The 22188-nt window shown below is 39.7% G+C and overlaps 1 long non-coding RNA gene across 1 annotated transcript; it reads right to left on the bottom strand.

The window, feature by feature from the left end:
- Nucleotides 1–5406: 5406 nt before the first annotated feature.
- LOC125636498 (uncharacterized) lies at nt 5407–20282 on the bottom strand. The gene is made up of 3 exons (XR_007356622.2): nt 20160–20282; nt 10430–10684; nt 5407–9165 (listed from the first exon to the last, which is right to left on the bottom strand). It is a non-coding gene; the product is annotated as an uncharacterized LOC125636498 (long non-coding RNA).
- Between the last annotated feature and the right edge of the window lie 1906 nt (nt 20283–22188).

Raw genomic sequence — 22188 nt, forward strand, 5'->3', positions numbered from 1 at the left:
CCATGAGTGGCCAGGACCTTGGTTTTATGTCTTGTGTGAAAGTTGGCACTTCTAGAAGCAGAGTGCTCAGGAGCTGAATGTTTTACTTTTCTTTCTGCCTTTCACTCCTTAGCTAGCACAATTTCCTTTTGCTTTTTTAACTCCCTTTTTGTATGTCCTCATTCCTTGGTGGTTGGCCCATATCTAGTCCTTCCAATCTCCCCTCTCTTCTATTTCCAGTTTAATTTTTCTTTGTTTCAGTTCTTTCAAGTTGCCTTGCCTTCAGCACAAATTTTTTTAAATATTTCCTTATATTTTGACTTTTCCCTTGTGTTAAGCCTTTAAGTTTCCAGTATTGTGTTTTATAAACTTTCCCATCCTGCCCATCTCCTATTCTAACAAGTGCCATAGCCCAGACAGTGTATTACATCAATGCATAACACACTGCACAGCCAGCAAGATGTTAATGCACGTAGAATAAGTAATGTCATGAAAAAGTCACAATGCCTGCAGTTTCTAATTTTCACAGTTTGCTAGCAAAGTTCTTTTAAATACTTTTAATATTTTCATTTTAAAGATTACTTCTAACTAAAAGCAAAATAAAACAAAAACCACCATACCAAACTGACTTAAGGAAAATTAAAATAAAAATTCTGGAGCTAAAACTTGCAGGACCAATAACTTCCAAGCTGAAATATATACCTTTGTCTGGTATATAACCCCCTGAAAGTAGTTTATAATGGATGGATGCAATAGCACCACTATTGTATATTCACAAACACGCAGAGTACTATATTTAATACAGTGTGAAGAGTCTAGGCCTGATTCTGCTTTCAGACAAAGTAATTTTATGCCACTGTAACTCAGTTGATATAAATGAATTTAACTCTGGATTTAGCACAGTAGATGTAGGAAAATCAGGTCCTAAGGACCAGACCCTCAGATGCACCTGGGCTCCACTGGGAGCACCTAAGGAGACAGTATAGCTGGTTTTCCCCAAACTCTCCTCCTGCTCCCTATCCTGAGGACAGCTGGGGCCCACTTTTTACCCCCACCCCAATGCAAGTTAAAGCACCCTGAGGGCTTCCCTAACTTGTGCTCTTCTGCTGGTCCAGGATAGCTAGAGTGCAGCATGTTCTGGACATGCCCCCTCCTACCCGTGGCAAACCAAGAACACCCTATAGTCCAGGGAGGTTAAAAGTGTGGGGTGTAGAGTCCGATACATCAGCCATTCCCCATCCAGAGATTCTCCCATGCAAGAAGATTCTCCTACTTCTATTTGGTCATTTCTCTATACCTTTTGCATCACGGGAGCAGTACAAAGGGCATTGAGTTGTGGCTGAGGAACTGGCCCAAAATGTTCAGATATACAGCAGGCACATTAAAAATGTGAATCTGCAAAGAATGAATGATCTCTAGCTAATGGCCTAGGTGAGTGCTGTGTATATTTTCACTCTTGACCGACCATTTTAGATGGCTCTCTTCCAGTTTTTTAACAAGTTAATGATTTATCATGCTTAGTGCTGAGCACTTGCAGAGGATTGTCTGATGGAGATAAGAATATTTAACCCAACAGATTAGGAGGGGTGCGTTCTCTTCTTCAGTTAATAGTTTGAAAAAAATGGCCAGTTTGCCCTCAGCAGCCTGCTACAGTTGCAACCAATATTAAAACAGCAAAATCAATGGCTGAGATTGTGACTGGTTGGGTCACAGAAACCCCCTGGGAGTTGCCACCTGATGTGCCAAGACTACTTCTGCTCCTGCTTTCCCCGACAGTTTGGGACTCGAACACCTTGTCTTGCTGAGCCAGACATGTCAGTCTGCTCCAACACAGACCCAGGGTCTGAACCAGGTACCCCAAAGCTGCAGACTTAACTGAAAGCAAGTTAAGAAGTGTTCCTGCCTTTAACACTCAGATGCCCAAATCCCAATGGGGACCAAACCCTAAATAAATCTGTTTTACCCTGTATAAAGCTTATACAGGGTAAACTCATACATTGTTCGCCCTCTATAACACTGATAGAGAGAGATGCACAGCTGTTTGCCCCCTCCCCCCAAGTATTAATACATGTTCTGGGTTAATTAATAAGTAAAAAGTAATTTTAATAAATACATAAAAAGTAGGATTTAAGTGGTTCCAAGTAGTAACAGACAGAACAAAGTAAATAAACTAAAATAAAACATGCAAGTCTATGTCTACTACAGTAATAAAACTGAAGTCAGATAAAAACCAGTAAGCTTTCTTTTACAGACTAGTTTCCTTCTGGTCTGGGTCCAGCAATCACTCACAGTCCCTGTAGTTACTGTCCTTTGTTCTGGTTTCTTTCAGGTATCTTTGGGGGTGGAGAAGCTCTCTCTTTAGCCAGCTTAAGACCAAATGGAGGGGTCTCCAAGGGGTTTAAATAGACTTTCTCTTGTGGGTGGAGACCCCCTCCTCTCTCCTATGCAAAGCCCAGCTACAAAATGGAGTTTTGGATGTCCATGCATGACTGAGTTCCTTACCAGCCAAGCCACATTCCTGGGAAAGCTCAGATGTGGATTGGCGTCTCCAAGTTCATTGTTGGCTTAAGGGCTTCTTGACTGGGCACTTACTGAGAATAGTCTTTTCTCAGGAAGCTGACCAACTGCTTCACCAAAACCTACTTAGAATCAGACAAGTATAGAGCCAATATTCATAACTTCGAATACAAAAATGATACATGCATACAAATAGGATTCATAGATTCAGTAGATCATAATCTCTACAGAGATATGTTACATGGCATATGTAGCATAAAACATATTCTAGTTATGTCATAGATATATACATTCATAAGCATATTTCCATAAAGCCTTATGGAGGGCACCATCACAGAGATAACCCAGTGTGTACAATGACTTTAGAGTCGTCCCACCCCACCTCTAGGATCACACGCCACAATACATTCTCCAACCAACTCTGGCTTCACCACAACCTCTACAAAGGTCCAAACTCTTCTGCCTTCTCTCGTTTTAGAAAGATCCTGAATCTTCAGTCATGGCCAAATCCTAGTCTTTGTACACAAGATGAATAAATGCACTGTGTGCATTTTGGACAGCGGAAGATGGGCAAATTTTGATCAAGGAGGTTGGGACACAGTTCAGCAGAGCTGTTCTGCAACTGCTAATTCAACCAAGGCAATACTAGCTTCTGCAGTTGTGGCATCCCTTCCTCCTTAGTGGGAGATGTGCATGGACCATCCAGTTTTTAAAAGAGGTGTAATTTCACAGTCTTGGGCGGAGGAGCAATAATGCAGTTTTAAGGCACTCCTAAAAACATCAACAAGTTCAGAAGAAACATTTAGTCTGTAGCCAATATGACCAAACTGGATATGCAGGCATCCTATGTTTGTAGTCTGAAATGCAGGGTAAAATGGTGCACGTTCCTTTGCTCTGGTTTGAGGTAGGTATATTGTAACCCTTCTCGGGCATGTTGTGGCCACAATACCAGTTCTTTAAGTACCTCTTCTGTAAAATTTAATTAGAATCTTTGCTTTCTGCTACACTATTTGCATTCAAATCCTTATTTAGCTACTTCTTGAACAAAGATCTGTTGAACTTGTAACTTTGAGCTAGTTGAAGTCTAGCATGTGCACTGAATACCAGTGTGTGCCTCCATACCAAGTCCTCTGACTAAATTGAAAGCCTAAGAACCTTATTCCAAAAGTATCAACTTCACATATTGAAGTTTATTTACTATAAATTAAAAAAAGGAAAGGAAAGAGTTCTCCGTTAGGCTGACAGCAAGCATGCAAACTTCCAGCCAGGAAGGAGAGTTTTTCAAAAAGTTATGATGTGAAAAGAGAAGGCTGTAATGAAACACGTGGGTTAGCTGAGACAGACATTATCAGGCACTCACTGTAATGATGTACTGTTCTTGAGATTACGGGTAAAATAATTTAAAACAATTTGGCCGCTGCTTCCCAAGGAAATATTCAAAGCCATTAGAGTACATTATAATCACTTGCCAACTTTTATATTTTAAATCAAGGGGCAGTTTCTGGAACTCCATGAAGGTGCACACAAACAGTATATAGTGAAAACAGCATTAGTATGTGTCCCATATGTGGCCGACAGCAGCCCCACACATAGCCCATCCCTTTCCCACCAATACACAGGAATAATCTATGCCTGAAGGCATTCTCAGAGATGGGCCCTTACTCCAAAGACATTCCCTTAAGAACCTCACTCAATGTCCCAAAGAATCATAGTGACATAGAATCGTACAACTGGAAGGGACCTCGAGAGCTCTTCTAGTCCAGTCTCCTGCACTCATGGCAGGACCAAGTATTAAAATTGAATTAGAATTTTGAATTAGAACCGAGACTCCTGTTGCAGAACATCTGCAGAATGGCTTTTCTGTAAGCCAAACTGATCTCAGTGGTACCAGTGTAACTGAGAGCAGAATTTGGCCCCACGTGCTTTGGAATAGGAATCCAGTTTCCACCATATGGTGCTGCTGCTCAGCAAAAGTTTTTGGGTGGCAATGAGCTCTGGCTCTTTCACAGCACATGGAGTGACTGTAAGAGTCAACTTATTTTTTAACATTTATTGAATGCAATTATTAGTGTATGTTGCTAAGCTGTGTGTTGGGGTTTTATTCCATACTATGCCGCATTCATTAACGTTTATTACAAATGTAGTTCAGTTTAATGTAAAAATATATTAGATTCTTATTATCATCCAGCTCATGCCTGCTGGGAGGGCAGCATGTGTCATGTGGATAGGAGCATGGTTGGAACCTCCCATTTTTGTATATTCTGCACCCAGGCTAGTCACAATTGCAGTGTCTGACCCAGGGAACACAGGGACTGGTCCTTACCTGTGCCCTAAATCATCCCAAAGAGGATTAGGAGGCAGAGCCATGGCCCCACTCAAAATGAAGGTGGTTCAGCCTGCAGAACCATTCTGTGCCCCAGGAGTTCTGTGGAAGGATCGCATCCCCTGAAAGATCTTACTCCATGCTGAGCCTCCAAGGGACACCATATAACCTTGAATTTTAAAAATAATGAGTGTGTTCCAGCACACCAACTTCACCAGCAACCTGGGACAAAGAGCTGTGAGAAAGGTATGTATGGTATTACATCTGCATGTACAAAAGATCAGCTTGGTACATACGAATAAGCATTATGCATGCAGTGAACTGTTCGATGGGTTTGGTTATTGCAGGTGGAGTTTAGGAGAGTCCTTTGACATTTTAAGCCCAGCTTATGAAAGGTATTTAGGCCCCTAACTCCCAGTGATTTACATGGGAGTTAGGTATCTAAATACCTTTAAGGATCTATGCTTTAGTCTATAGCGTTTTGGATCAGGACACACAAAACTAAACATTTTGCAAGTAATGAGTACTTCTTTTAGAAATAGTATTTATTTAATGATTTATCAAAATGTACACATTGTAAGGTCTCTAGCACATGTACAAAATAGCACAATCTCTAAAGGAGGCATGTACATAAGGTTTAAAGGAGACCGCAATGGTAAATAAATATAACAAAGTATCTAGACACTGTAATGGTAAAGGGTGTTATCTCTGCCCTTTTTCCTCTTGTCCTTGTGTGCACTTTGGCCATTGATCTGTAATACTTGCAGAGATCTAAGATTTTGAAGTTCTATATTACATGAAACTTTTGTTTCCCATCCCCCACCTGAACATATTTCCCATAGAATGTTGACTTGTAAAAGTTTTACCCCACCTTTTCTCCATCCCTGATAACGACTGCTGGGCAAGTCCCATTTCGTGCAATAGGTTCAGTTAGGGATGGAAGCTTCAGATGAAGTGGGAACTGAAGGAATTTCAGGGCAAGGAAGGAAGGAAACAATGGAAGCCTAGAGTAATGGAAGCCATCAGAGCTTTAGGATAGGGATAGAATGCTACAGAGGAAACGGAAAGCAGGGTCAGTTGAGGGACCTCTGAACAGAGTGGTAGTAACACTGGCAATGGGATCCATTGAGGAATTGTGAGGGAAGGAAAAGAAATGGCAAGGGAACAACTCGATCTGGTGACATAAGACTCCTCATGTCCAGCTTTTTTTTTTTTTGGTAACGTCTGCTTGCCAAAATGGCGGGAAAATGGGAGACATTGCAAATATGGTAGTTGAGTGAAGATTTGGTTCTCTCTACTGGTAGGGTTTTCATTTTGTTATCCTTGTCACTCATTATTGATGGGACCACTGTACTGTATTTCTAGGAGTAGGCAAATAGAGGGGGTGTTGACAATGTTTTTGAGTGCAGGTAGTGGGTATTATTTGTCAAATACTGCCTTTTCCTGGAGCAGGCTTTTCCCCAAAGACAAGAAAATTGTAAATGATTTGTGGATATGTTGGACCAGTGAGTGGTGGGGTTATCATCTACATATCTCATGGGCAGCAAGGTATCCCTTTTACAAATACCTTCACCAAGAGTACAGCTCCTCCTCTCAGGAAATTCCCATTATAGCATTCAACCTTTGGAGCACTTTTGCCTATAGGATTTTTTCACCTCAATGGATGAAAAAACTCCCAAAATATTTTGGCAGTGTGTTGGAAATATGAATAAGATCAAAAAAGTCTTATTTACTGTGATAACACACGAAGATGGTCATTTTGATGCTCCTGTTTCATCAGTGATTGACGCTATTCCATGGATCACATTAACAGCACTGAAACAGATAGAGCAATAAACAGTGCTTGAGGCTCATTAAACATCGAAGCAAAGATCAGAGGTTTGATCAACTGCAAACACTGTTTATTTCAAATACAGTGTAACCCTGTTTTTCCTAAGGGTTTCAGAGGCGTGAGAAACCTTTAGGAAAATAAGGTTTAGGATAGAGAAGCATGTCTCATCCTTCATTCACCAGGAATTTTGGCTAACTGAAGGTTGATTAACTGGGGTTTATATAAATACCATAAACAGTGTTGCTATGATACAACAGCATAAGCAATGGATGTGAGGGAAACTTTCTCTATTTTAATTAAATAAAGGATAATTAGCCAATGTTGTTCTTCGGTTAGGGCTTCAATATGTTGTGGCTGCTGTTGCCATCAATGACCAGTCAGAGAATGAGAAGAAGGGGTAACAAAGGCTCCCTCTCCTATCATTCCCGAAGATCTGCATGATAGCATTACTGAGCATACCGTCCTGCACTGAGTCATAAAAGCAGCTACTGAGCAGAATGAGATCACAATCCCTACCCCTCGCCACAACTTGCAGGCAGCCCACTGGCCTTGAGCTAAATGGAGGTGACGCTCTGTCCTTGCTCAGAAAGAAGTTAGCTGGCTGGCCCTACAGAATTCTGCTGCCTGGAGTTGTACACTTCACTCTAAGGGTATGTAATCCACATGACCATGCCCTGAATTCAAAGCCATGTGACCCCTCTTGAAGTCAGGGGGAGCTGCAGATGTTCAGTTCCTCTCAGGGTCAGCCCCTAACTTTCGTGCATGTGTATACATTTTTAATAGCTCATGTGGTGAATGAACAGTGTCAGTACAAATTTTAGTTTAATTCTTAAAAGGATAATAATAGAATCATACAAATGTAGGGCTAGGAGGGACCGCAAGAGGTCATCTAGTCCAATCACTGCACTGAAGCAGGACCAAATAAACTTAGACCATCCCTAAGAGATGTTTATTCAACTTGTCCTTATAAACCTTCAATGATGGGGATTCCACAACTCCCTTGTCAACTTATTCCAGAGTTTAACTACCCTTATCGTTAGAAAGTTTTTCCTAATATCTAACCTAAATCTCCCTTGGTGCAGATGAAGTCCATTGTTTCTTGTCTTACATACAGTGGACATGGAGAACCATTGATCACAGTCCTCTATATAACAGCCTTTAACATATTTGACAATTATTTTCATTTCCCCTCTGTCTTCTTTTCTCAAGACTAAACATGCCCATTTTATTTAACCTTTACTCAGAGATCAGGTTTTCTAAACTGTTATCATTTTTGTTCCTCTCCTCCGGACTCTCTCCAGTACCCACATCTTTCCTGAAGTGTGGCACCCAGAATCGGTGACAGTACTTCAGCTGAGGCCTCACCAATGCCAACCAGTGCTGGACAATTGCCTCCCAGATCTTACATATGACACTCCTGTTAATACACCACAGAATGATATTAACCTGTTAGAGAACTGAATCACATTGTTGGCTCATATTCAGTTTGTGATCCATTATAACCACCAGATCCTTTTCAGCAAGACTAACACCTAGCCGGTTATTCCCCATGTGGTAGCTGGGCATATGATTTTTCTTTCCTTAGTACTTTGCACTTGTCTTTATTTAATTTCATCATATTGATTTCAGACCAATTAGCTGATGTTTCAAGGTCATTTTGAATTCTCATGTTGTCCTCCAAAGTGTATGCAAAGTGTCCTCCAAAGATGCATAGACATCTAAAATGTTGAGGCGATTCCTCCACTGATTTCTCTCTTGTTCCTCCTACGACCCTACTGTAATTTTCCATGTTCTCCCCAATATTTAGCACTCTGTTAAGGTCATCTTTTTTATGCTTACCTGTGGACTTTTGTCATCTGCCCCTTTTGATCCTGGTTTGAAACACTCCTCACTAGGTTGGTGAGTCGGTATGTGAAGATGCTCTTCTCTTTTGTGGTGAGGTGGATACCATCTCTTCTGAGCTGTCCTCCTTCCCAGAAGAGCATCCCATGGTTGAGGAAGCTCACCTGTCTACACTGTCTGCACAGCCACGCACTCATCCCCAGGATGCGCATGTTGTAATACTGTTATTCATTTGCATTTATATAAGGATTTGGCCTACTGAAAAGAGTTTTTGGACTTGGTTGGTTTGGCTGGTTGTTTGCCAGGGTGCGTGGAGGGACCAAGGGTTTAAAGTTCTCCTGCATCGTTTGCAACCCAAATATCATACCATGGTGCTGAGGTAATATAAGAGAACCAGAAAGTTTCACCAGCTAAAAATATACCAGTTTAGTACTTTTTTCTATTAATTTTTCATTTTTGCCACTGTAATAATGGAATTTCTAAATGTAATGCCATTCTTGTAATGATGACAACTCCCCATCCATTCCACCTATAAAACTTCTCAATGTTACAATGAAAACATGGCAGGGAGCTAATTAGAAATAGTAAGAGTTTTAATTGAAGAGCGCCTGGCCGTTAGAGCATTTTCAATTTCCAGCAGCATCCCAGGTGACATTGTTGTAGGAAGGCATAACTGAAAAGAAACAGAGAGACTAATTGGAACAATTAATTGAAACAACACACAGTTAATTTCAATTATGGCAATCCTGATGACTCTCCTATCCCTTGCTGTGGGGGCTGGTTGCCTGAGGATTCTATCCCTGTGGAACGTTTCAGCTAGCGCTGCACAGGGCCTTGATTCAGCACCTATTAATTATTATTTTTATTATTATTTATTATTTTATTACCCTCGTGCCTAGGAGCCCTAGTCATGGAGCAGGACCCCATTGTGCTAGGTGCTGTACAAACACAGAACAAAAATACAGCCGCTGCCCCAAAGACTTTATAATCTAAGTAAATTAAGGCATATGCATGACTTCAAGCACTTGAGTAATCTCATCCCTATTCAACAAAGGTAAAAGTTAAGTCTGTGCTTAAGCGCTTTGCTGAATTGGGCCTAAATGAGGGAGATGAGAGTACCAAGTACCTCTCTAAATATGAAGTCACTTACTGAATATGCAACTGTCTCAGCTATTCACTAAATCCTGGCAACATCCCACAAAGCCTGTTTGGTGCAGGCAGCAACATATACTTTGTTTTTCTATTAGCTGTGTTCAGTGCAATAGAAATCCTGTTGTCATAGGCCAAAATCACATGAGTTGGGCTGGCTCAGAGTCATCACATTACTCAGTACGATGCTAGTTCCTGCAGCTTCTTTCATGGCAACTTGCATGTGGTTGGTGTGGCTGCTGGTCATTTTTAGGGTAATTATTCCCCTTTTCCATGTGACCAGAAGTGAAATTCTGGTTTTACTGAAGTGATGGCAAAGCTCCCATTGATTTCCATGGGGGCCAGGATTTCACCTTATGTCTTTAAGTCCATGCATAAATGTTTCTGCAGAGTGAACAAACCTATATTCACTCAAACACCATGTGCGCTGCTATCGGAGAATTACATTTAAGTAATATACATTTGCTTTCAACTTGCATAGGCCTGGGCTGGATTTAGTGCCAAGATTTTAGCCATGCGGTAAAAACTTTGATTTTGTTACTAGCTTTCACTTCATAGGCCATAATGGCACCGAAGTCTGCTAGGTGGATGGTATATACACTGGCTATTCAGTGAGCCTGGGACATGAGTAATTATAATTTTACATCATTGAATGAACCAGGGATGATATCCTTCAGGAAAGGGTTGCCTAGAGAGTCACATGCATTCATAACATGCACTGATATTTTATCTTGCTTTGTCATGCACTGTGTTCAGTGTAGCTTGTGACAGAAACTATTATTACTCACTTGCAATGAGAGCTCTGAATTTCTCTCCTGGATGGTTACACTCTCCCTCTCCCTTCTCTTCAGGGGCTTTCACAACTCCCTACTATTAGGCAGGTGCAGGGGATAGATTCTGAGGCTGAGTCCATTAGTAGCCCCCCATCATACTGATGGAACCGCAGCATGACCGTGGCAAATATGTAAAAGTTTGTAACCCTCTTTTAGTGTCAACTGCTTTAACAGCTTCTGGATCTTTGAGACATGGTGAAGATAGTGGATCTGTGTAAGAAAAAATTCAGAGAATTCAAGTTACAGGTAATAAACAGTACTGATAGTATCTTAAATGTACATAGTATCCTTTACCCTAAAAATAACAAGCATTTTACAAACCATGAACCAAGTTTCAGCCTAATGCATCAATGCCACCATGTACTGCAAAAGTAGCCATAAGGTGTGAATGTATTCTGGGCAGATAGGTCCTCACATCCAGATTATTCCTGCCCTGAGAAGGAATCATCCCACTTGTGTGGCAGTATGCATTGGTTCTATTGCCAGGCCAGGGGAAGCACATACCCCAACATGTGGACAACACTCTCTAAATCCTAGAACCCTGCCAGATATGCCCTTCCTTAGTTCCTGTGGCAGATGATCTTTAGAGCAGCCTCTCTGTAGGTTTTTGATGGGAGTCATAAATGGGATGGAAACCTTTACCCTAATCCTTCCCCAAAGTATGTGGATTTTTAGGCAGCCATCCTGCTAGAATTTGGCCCTTTGTATACATGGAGGAAACACTGCATCACTAAAATGGAGTCACCTTTGGGATGGAGAAAGGTAGGTGGATGGACATCCAGCACCCACTGAGATGAACAGACAATAAATTGAAAGGGAAATTCTCAAGCAAGGACATCAGGATAAGCTACTGCTTTTACTAAAATACCCTGGAGTCTTTAATGTCCAAAGACAGCAGGCAAAAACTCGTTTCACAAAGTCTTGTCCAAAAGACTCAACTAAGCAAACTTTTTTGTGATACTCAATTTATCACCTTGGGAAAATGAAAGATTATGGAACGTTCAAATCTGGGGTTTCTTTAAATGCAAGTATTTCATACTTGATGCTTAGGCCACTAAGCCAACCACCCGACTAACTGTGGGCTCCATCTAGCAAGATGGTCCCCACAGTGCAGGTACAAAGCCAACGTAAGGACACCAGAATTTGTTTTCACTCTTTTGTTTCCTAGATTTAATAATCATTATACATTTTTGTAGTGTTTCCTAGCCCTGGTATATTTTTATTACTCAAACCATCCACAATTGGGGAAAAAATGATCTAGTCAATAAATTCTCTTTATTAAATATTCCTAGCCCTGTTTAACAGTTAAAAACTAATATGGAATCGGCTTGTAACAAAGGAGAAAAAAGGGATGATGTATTAAAAACAACAGACAGGAGAAAATTCTCTGTATTTTTCCTGTTTGAGAGTGGTAGTGAAGGTGGTGGTGGGAGGAGACCATGTGGAGTTCTTAAATATAAAAATAATGTATTTTACATTTGTCTGTTAAAATATTATTAATTATTTTAGTTATCTAGCTCAATCTAATTGTCTGTTCCAGAGATGGTGGACCATTTAATGTCTCCTGGTGGAACATTTAATACGGTGTTTCAATGGAAAGACTCCCATTGACTTTAACTCAACTTGAATTAGGCCCCTTATTTAGTGTTTGTTTTTTTCTATTTCTACATGGATACTAAAGAATAGTGATAAAGCTAGTTATAGTTTTTATTTAGCTTACTCTTCTTCTTCCAGGGAATTAAGCTCTACAGAGAGATAACACCAAATTACAATCTCTAAATTGTTCATGCAAGCTAAAATGATGAAAAGTGTGATAAAAATTTTTGCTTCACGGAATAAACTGAGCATGTGGCTCAGGAAGGAATTTTTCCTCCTATATACACATATTGCACAATTAACCAGATGCATTGTGGCAAACCAGTGTGGTTACCTTTCTCAAAAGCATCAGACATTGAGTATTGCTGAATGCTGGACACGAGATTTGAACCAGTATTCTAATGTGGAACATCAAACCATCTGTTCTTATATTTCAAACTTTACATTGGATTTTGAAAACCACACTATGAATGACATGCCTACACATATGCTAGTAAGATTATATCTCGTGTGCATATTCTAAATAGTTATTTTTCAAAGCTTTTGGTAAGCTAAAATTTTTTTGCGCATTCTCTGAGCTTAAAGAAAAGGAGTACTTGTGGGACCTAAGAGACAAATTTATTTGAGCATAAGCTTTCGTGAGCTACAGCTCACTTCATCGGATGCATTCAGTGGAAAATACAGTGGGGTGATTTATATACATAGAGAACATGAAACAATGGGTTACCATACACACTGTAACCAGAGTGATCACTTAAGGTGAGCTATTACCAGCAGGAGAGCCGGGCGGGGGAGGGTGGAAACCTTTTGTAGTGATAATCAAGATGGGCCATTTCCAGCAGTTGACAAGAACGTCTGAGGAACAGTGTGGGGTGGGGGTTGGGGGGATAAACATGGGGAAATAGTTTTACTTTGTGTAATGACCCATCCACTCCCAGTCTCTATTCAAGCCTAAGTTAATTGTATTCGGTTTGCAAATTAATTCCAATTCAGCAGTCTCTCATTGGAGTCTGTTTTTGAAGTTTTTTTGTTGAAGTATTGCCACTTTTAGGTCTGTAATCGAGTGACCAGAGAGATTGAAGTGTTCTCCAACTGGTTTTTGAATGTTATAATTCTTGACGTCTGATTTATGTCCATTTATTCTTTTACATAGAGACTGTCAAGTTTGACCAATGTACATGGCAGAGGGGCATTGCTGGCACATGATGGCATATATCACATTGGTAGATGTGCAGGTGAACGAGCCTCTGATAGTGTGGCTGATGTGATTAGGCCCTATGATGGTGTCCCCTGAATAGATATGTGGACACAGTTGGCAACGGGCTTTGTTGCAAGGATAGGTTCCTGGGTTAGTGGTTCTGTTGTGTGGTGTGTGGTTGCTGGTGAGTATTTGCTTCAGGTTGGGGGGCTGTCTATAAGCAAGGACTGGCCTGTCTCCCAAGATCTGTGAGAGTGATGGGTCGTCCTTCAGGATAGGTTGTAGATCCTTGATGATGCGTTGGAGAGGTTTTAGTTGGGGGCTGAAGGTGATGGCTAGTGGCGTTCTGTTATTTTCTTTGTTGGGCCTGTCCTGTAGTAGGTGACTTCTGGGTACTCTTCTGGCTCTGTCAATCTGATCTCTGAGTTTAGTCACCGATGCCTTTTCCTGCCTACCAGTCATCACATCAGATTGTGGTATTTGGAGTTATATATACAGATGCTCCCCGACTTACTCAATCATTCCGTTCCGGAATGCCTTGTGTAACTCGGGAAGCATCTGTATTTACAAAATCATTGTACAGGGTCTAGTTCCTCATCATCATTCATGATGGTCTTTCATAACTCCCATTAATCTTAATAGAAATTGTATATGTTCAGCCAGTGGAGAATGTCAGCATTTTGGCCTTTAATCATTTTTTTTCCTAATCAAATGTGTAGACTTAGATGTATTTCCAAAACCGTTTGTGTAGGAAGCATAGTCTGCACTTTAGCGAGGCACAAAATATTTTCTGATTAATCCATACTGGAACAAAATGTTCTGACAATAAAAGAACGTTGCACTTAAACTAACAACAAAGCTTAACACTAGAATCGGACCTTTAGATTTTTTTTAAAAAATGTCTTCTACATTGTCCCCTCTCTGATTTTTCAATTGTGTTTGATACTAGAATTAAGGTTTACTGTTTGTGATACTGTTTTTAGTTCAATTTGATTTGAGCTCACTATTGATCAGTACGCACCTTAATGCAGTCCATGTTCCAAGTGTTGACCAAATGTCTAATTGCTAAATTACTCAGTGTTTTAGTTGCTGTGAGCAATTGCTAATATCCCTCCCATTCTTCACCCCTTCCTGTGGAGCATTTTATTTCTTTGTAGTGAGCCTTATTCTTCTTCACACCAAGACCTCTTTACACTGCTCTGGCAACATAAATGTGCCTTAAAATGGGTGTAAATGTAATTTAATTAACTTCAAATTAGGGCTGTCAATCACCGTTAACTCATGCGATTAACTAAAAAAAAATTAATCGTGATTTAAAAAATTAATCACGATTAATCACATAGTTAAACAATAGAATACCAATAGAAATTTATTAAATATTTTGGATGTTTTCTACATTTTCAAATACAAAGTGTACAGTGCTAATTTTATATTATTATTATTTTTATTGCAAATATTTGCATTGTAAAAATGATAAAAGAAATAGTATTTTTCAATTCACCTCATACACGCACTGTAGTGCAATCTCTTTATCGTGAAAGTATAACTTACAAATGTAGATTTTTTTTTTGTTACATAACTGTACTCAAAAACAAAACAATGTAGGCTCTAAAATTTTACGAGTCTACTTAGTCCTACTTCATGTTCAGCCAATTGCTAAGACAAACAAGTTTGTTTACATTTACCAGAGATAATGCTGCCTGCTTCTTATTTACAGTGTCACCTGAAAGTGAGAACAGGCATTCGCATGACACTTTTGTAGCCAGCGTTGCAAGGTATGTACATGCCAGATATGCTAAACATTCATATGCCCCTTCATGCTTCGGCCACCATTCCAGAGGACATGCTTCCATGTTGATGATGCTCATTAAAAAAATAATGTGTTAATTAAATTTGTGACTGAACTCCTGGAGGGAGAATTGTATGTCCCCAGCTCTGTTTTACTCACATTCTGCCATATATTTCATGTTATAGCAATCTCGGATGATGACCCAGCACATGTTCATTTTAAGAACACTTTCACAGAAGATTAGAAAAAAAGCAAAAAAGATACCAATGTGAGATTTCTAAAAATAGCTACAGCACTCAACCAAGATTTAAGAATCTGAAGTTCCATCCAAGATCTGAGAGGGATGAGGTGTGGAGCATGCTTTCAGAAGTCTTAAAAGAGCAACACTCAGGTACAGAAACTACAGAAGCTGAACCACCAAAAAACAAAAAAAAACTTTGTGCTGCTGGCATCTGATTCAGATGATGAAAATGAATATGCATCGGCCGCTCTGTTTTGGATCGTTATCGAGCAGAACCCGACATCAGCATGGACGCATGTCCTCTGGAATGGTGGTTGAAGCATGAAGGGACATATGAATCTTTAGCACATCTGGCACATAAATATCTTGCAATGCTGGCTACAACAGTGCCTGTTCTCACTTTCAGGTGACATTGTACACAAGAAATGGGCAGCATTATTTCCTGCAAATTGTAACCAAACTTGTTTGTCTGAGCAATTGGCTGAACAAGAAGTAGGACTGAGTGAACTTGTAGGCTCTAAAGTTTGACTTTTTATTTTTGAATGCAGGGGTTTTTTTGTACATAAGACTACATTTGTAAGTTCAACTTTCATGATAAAGAGATTGCACTACAATACTTGTATTAGGTGAATTGAAAAATACAATTTCTTTTGTTTTTTACAGTGGAAATATTTGTAATAAAAACAAATTTAAAGTGAGTACTGTACACTTTGTATTGTGTGTTGTAATTGAAATCAATATACTTGAAAATGTAGAAAACCTCCAAAATATTTAAATAAATGATATTCTATTATTGTTTAACAGCGCAATTAATCGCAATTAATTTTTTTAATCAATTGACAGCCCTACTTTAAATGTAATGTACACACACTTTACACTGCCACAGTGATGTAATGGGGCTTCAGCATATGTCTACACCACAAAGAAAAATCTGCACACTGAGTCTCAAAGCTTGCACTCCAGCCTGAGCAGAAATATCTACATTGCTATTTTTAGCCCCGCAGCCTGAGCCACATCAGCCCAAGTCAATTGACCCAGGCTCTGAGACATGGCGCCATGGATTTTTCTTTCCAGTGTAGATCTACCCTTAATGTAAATGAAAATTAGGCCCCATGTATTTTTATGTATGTGGTCATGTCATGGGTTGTCAGAGTCAATCCAATTTGCTACTTGAGACAAATCAATATCCATATACCCATGACTAATCATGCCTTTTTGCTTCCATGTATTATAAATATACATGACATTGGATTGAGAATCACAATAGAAACTCAAACCTAGTTAGAAAAAGAACCTGATGTGGAATCTGGGGCACTGAAGCTGATATGGAATCTGGGACACTACTCTGATGCTACTATGTGTTGCAAATTTCATTCTTCTTGAGTTTATACAGAACTATGATCCATTTCTATTCTCACTGACATCAACATCAGCTTTAATAGGTACTTTTTATTTCCATTTTAATCGGTAGCCTATTTACAGATAAATTATAGCTAAAATCTACAAAAATCTCCTACTTCTCAAGGGATATTTTTATTGAACTAAGTCCTGTTCTGTCAATTGTAATAGTAACTGTAACAGTATATGGTGTCTGATTTGCATATCACTTAGCATACCCATGAACTAGGGAACAGACTTAAACAGAAGCCTCTAGGTATTTTTGATGCCACAGAAGTAGCTCACAGTTAAAGCTGTAACTGAAATTGACACACACTCCCTTTTCTTCAGAACAAAATCCAGCTGACTAATATTTCTCATACTTGGTCTTCTGCCAAAGGAATTTTTGGGGGAAAGTTTGAGGGTTATCAGAAAAGGCATTCATGAGATATGGGAGTTAGGAAATGCAGAGAACGTGAAATGCTTCTAACCTTTTTTTAGACTCTCATATGTCAAAAATGGATTGGTCAACTCTACATTTAGTTTTTTTAGATGTTCTGAGTGATAACTCATATTCTCCTGTGAGCATATTTTGGGAAAGTAGAGATGGGTAATTCTGGAGTTATTTGACAGGATTTATTTGAATCTTTGACAGTCTGTGACTCCCTTATGGAGTGCATGGAAGATTAGAAAAACCTTAAACATGTATTACCATACGTTCTAGTATATATTTTTAAAACTTAATTCTCAATTTAGAGTTTCTTGGCCTTCAAGACTCTAATGGTATTTTTATTACTTGTATTTCTTTATGTATGATTGTAATTTAACTTCCCTGTCTCTCTACCTCCCAACACTACTGATAAGGCCTTATTCTTCACTGCCTATGCAGTCATTTGTACTTGTGCAAGCTGACAGCAACATGGGTGCCAAACATTTTACACCTACTGTGCACAGGTATCAAATGAAGACAGAAGATGCAAGGCAGTGACAAACTAGGCCCATTGTTTTTATAGGTTGGGTACAAACCTGAAAATGGATACACCAATGTAGCATCTGTCTATGAATACAATATCTTACAACTAAACAAGTGTTCTTGTTAAGTCGTGTCTATCTGGCAACTCCCATGCATGATATCTTTGTTCTTGAGTGCAAAGTATATTTAACAGACACATATCCAATGTACCCTTACAAAGTTCAACAACTTTTCCACCTGATTTATGAAACTACACTATACATATAGTATACAGAATCTATACAATATTAAGAGATGCTTACTTTTTTAATGTGGTGCCATTATTTTAAATTGAGTTAGAAAGTGTGACTCATGAACCAGATACACTAACCAAAACCTCTTTATTTTAAGAGATGCCAGTACTAATGTATCCTTAAACAGCTGGAACAATTCTACTGGTACAATAAATGTATTTAAGCATTTGAATGGACACAATGAAATTAGAAACCTTCAACTGATTTAATTAAGCATCTGAAATTAATGAGTAAATCTGGTTTCCCTGCAGTGAAGGAGACAGCTCAGTTACCCAGGATCCAGTAGAAGAAAGGAAACAATCAATATCTTTTTCTCTATGACAGTGGAAATAACATATGAGCTAGCAGCAGCTGATACATTAAATTAGCAAGAAAAGGTATCAAGTTTTCACTAAAACAGATAAGGGATACATTTTTTAAAGTGCCTAAGTGACTTACGAGCCTACGCTGATTTCAGTGGGAGCTAAGACACTTTTGAAAATCCTACTACACATCTATCTGCATCTTTAGGCATCTAAATACCTTTGAAAATTTGACTGTAAAGGGGCAATGAGTTCAATGAGAGAAGAATCAAGCCTTAAGACAGTGTGGACCTAATCCAAGACCTGCTGAAGTCAATGGACTGAGGGTGTATGTATGTTACGTCAGATCCTTTATATTGCTTCCAAGGTTCACACAGTACCATTGCATTTTTTACTAAGAGGCACTCTTAGGCCTTGTCTGTGTTAAGGAAATTCACATCAGTGCAAGTACATCAATACTATAGTTACACCTGTGCAAATCCCTAATGTAAATGCACTGCATTTGCACAACGCAGGATTTATGGAAGTGTAGTTCATCTGGTAACATACCAGAATAAACTGCATTGATGTAAACTCTGCTGGGTGCCATTTTGGCTTCATCATTGACAGAGAAAGGATAGTCAAGTGGTTAGGGTATTAGCCTAGGACTTAGGAAGCCCAAGTTCAATGCCTTGCTCTGCCACAGACTTCCTGTATGCCCTTGGCCAAGTCAGCCTCTTGGTGCTTCAGTTCCCCATAAGTGGATAATAGTATTTCCCTACTTCAGAGGAGAGGAAAAATGCATTAAGGACTGTAACGTGTTCTGATGCCCCAGTGATGGGAGGGCACTGACCATTGTAGTTACACCAAATTTCCTTAACATAAATAGGGTGTTACTAATATGTCAGAAGACTTGTCCTTAATGTTGGGGGTGGGGAATATTCTTTAACTGGCTAGTTTAAAAAGTGAAAGCTAAGCAATGCAAGTAAAAAAAAATGAATAAAATACTGACACTCTATGCTAATTAGAAATGGCAATATAAATACTATTTGCAAAAAAAAAAAAAAGGAGTACTTGTGGCACCTTAGAGACTAACCAATTTATCTGAGCATAAGCTTTCGTGAGCTACAGCTCACTTCATCGGATACACATGCGAATACAGACTAACATGGCTGCTACTCTGAAACCTGTCATAAATACTATTGGAATTCAATTACTTTTTAAAAGAAAGAGGTCACAGATCACAGTTTCTGGTATTACAGAAACTAATTCAACTCTAATTCAGCCATTTCACTGAGCTTCATTTACTATACAAGTTTGGGGTTTTTTTTAAACTCAAACTAGATTAGCATGTTAGTAGGTCATAATGGAGCTATTGTTCTCCTATCACATACATTCCAGTGCAATTCTATTACTGATAACAACAGCAGTCTGTGGAATTCAGGTTGAAAGAGAATGCTACACTGTTACATCCAATTATCTAACAAAGGAAATGTAAATACAACACACGTTTTTAAAATGTCAAGTACTGACAGAAATATTTCCTTCTTAGTATAAAAATATTCACAGTAACTGTGGAATCTACTGTCTTGGGGATGAATTTGGTAAGCAAAACTTTGGGCAGGCATGTATACATCCAGGACCTAACTCACCACCCCTACCACAACTAGCCATCCAAAGTAAAGCCTCGGGATTCCTTCTGGAAAAAAAAATGAGAACATACTGGATTACATTTTAGAGACCTCCAAATCTAGCCTTTAAAACTGTGTAGCCAAGTAGGTGCACATGCAGTTTTGGACACTCTCATTTGAGCAAACTCAAAAACTCTAACAGAAAATCCTGTCTTCACAAGGACCTTGAACCCCTTGGAACTGGGGCAGTTCCACAGCTTGTGGAGGGAAGGATTTGGGAAACTTCTGAAGAGTTCTGCACCTCACCTGGGAGTGTCCTGTGCCGCAGGAGATTTGTGATGAAGTAGGATGTGGGCCATATATCTATGACTATGTAGGTCCCACTCAACTCCCCCAAAATGGTGATGTAGCAGCTGATGAGTCGCCTACAACAACAACTATCATATGACTTCACTGGCTGCTGCTAGAATTGCACGGGTGTAATGGAGTGGAGAATTTTGCCCTGTAATTGAAACCTGTTAACAATTAATAGAATTCAGCTCACTCTCTCTTCCAGCTGTGGAGCAAGTCTGGAGAGGGGACTAATACCATGTGCACACACACAGCATGGACGGACAGATGCTGCTATTCCAGCCCATAAAACAGATTGCGATCACAGAAACACTGCACCCTGGCCCCAGATTGAGTGTGGGTGGTAGATTTCACGCCCGTCTGCCCCATGTGCATTTTGTCTGCATGATGCAGTGTATTTCACCCAGAGGGAGTAGATCTGTTGAGTTAAAATGTGACACTTTTTTGCATAGTCACTTTTCAGAGAAGGAAATGCACTTTAATGCATAAGAGCAATCTGTGTATAATCCTTGTATTTCTTCTGCCTCACACAACAGCTGAGACTGAAGATTTGAACTCTGTTAAGTGTCCTTGAAAATATTCCATACACAAAGATAAGAGCTTTAAGCAGGAGCAGGCTTGTTTAACCATGAATAGAACTGCAATTTAAATTTACCAACTACATCCAGTGCATCCTGTCAAGGTTGTACCTTATGCTTATACAACTAATACAACAAAATTGTATCTATCATATACTGTTAGTTCCAGCAGAGCCCACAATGTGTCCACACATGGGAGAATAAAGTCTGTGTCCCAAAGAGCTCAACTCAGGCTGCAATGAGTCAAGAGTCCAAATGTAAGGACAAGTTCTGGAGTTAACATCAGTTTCTACTCATTCCTCACTCTGGTAAAACTGCCACGGGAGTTGACTAAAAATGGAGCGAAGACCTTAGAATCTGTCCTATAATCTACATTTGAGAATGATTCATGCAAAAGGGGCAAATTGGTGCTACTAAAATGTGAATCTTCACCCTAATTTGTAACAATACCCCCCCAAATTCATTTGGGGGGGAGATGTCAAAAAGTTTCAGTAGCTTTTTAAAATATTTTGTGTGTTTCTGTGCTTCCTGATTTCAGACATAAAGGAAGCAGAAATTCTGAATCACAATGAGAAAAGTTATTGTTGTGGACGAAGCTATTCTTGTGAACCTTTCAAACTCAGAAACTTTCAGGAGAAAATCTGTACTTGCAAAATTTCCAGTCTGTTTTCATGACTAAAGAAGTTTAGACATTTGCCCATCTCCAGCGATACTGTTGCTAAATCCTACCTATTTTTCCCCTCCAATATCTCCAAAGTCTGCCCTAAAATCCTTGCTCAGGCCCTGATCATCTTGGGCTTTGACTACTGCAAACTCCTCATCTCTGACCTCACTGCCTCTCACCTTGCTCACACCTTTGCCTTACCCCTGTCAAAATGCTGCTGTGAAAATAATCTACCTTGCTCACCTCTCTGTCAACGTCCAGTCCCTCTTTAGCACCCTTCACTGGGTCCCCTTATTTTCTGTGCCTTATCCTTAATGCCAAAGCCCTCCACTTTAGCTCCTGCATATCTATCTATCTGCTCCATCACTTCACCTTCCTTTTGTTCCTCCACTCTGCCCACGCTGCATGACTAACCAGTCTTTTTAGTTCCTTCTCCAATTCTCCGTTTTGTGTATTCTTCCATTCCACAAAGATCCCTCTCCTAACCAGATCTGTTCCTTAGAGACAGTGAGTGAGTTCTTGAGTGTGTTTGTTGCTTGCTGGTTTGTTTTCATTTGTAAAGTCTGGTGGGGCAGCCTGTTGTAAGAGAAGTAGAGCCTTTGGTCACAGTTGAACCTTAATTAGGGAGTGGAGCTTCCCTAGACAGCACTCCTATAAAGACAGTAGCTGTCCAGCCAGTGGCACAGGAGCACAAGCCATCAAACAGCTGAAAAAGGGGAGTTTGAGTGGGAGTTTAGGGGAC

Source organism: Caretta caretta, chromosome 5, assembly GCF_965140235.1.
Source record: "Caretta caretta isolate rCarCar2 chromosome 5, rCarCar1.hap1, whole genome shotgun sequence".
Lineage (NCBI taxonomy): Eukaryota > Metazoa > Chordata > Testudines > Cheloniidae > Caretta > Caretta caretta.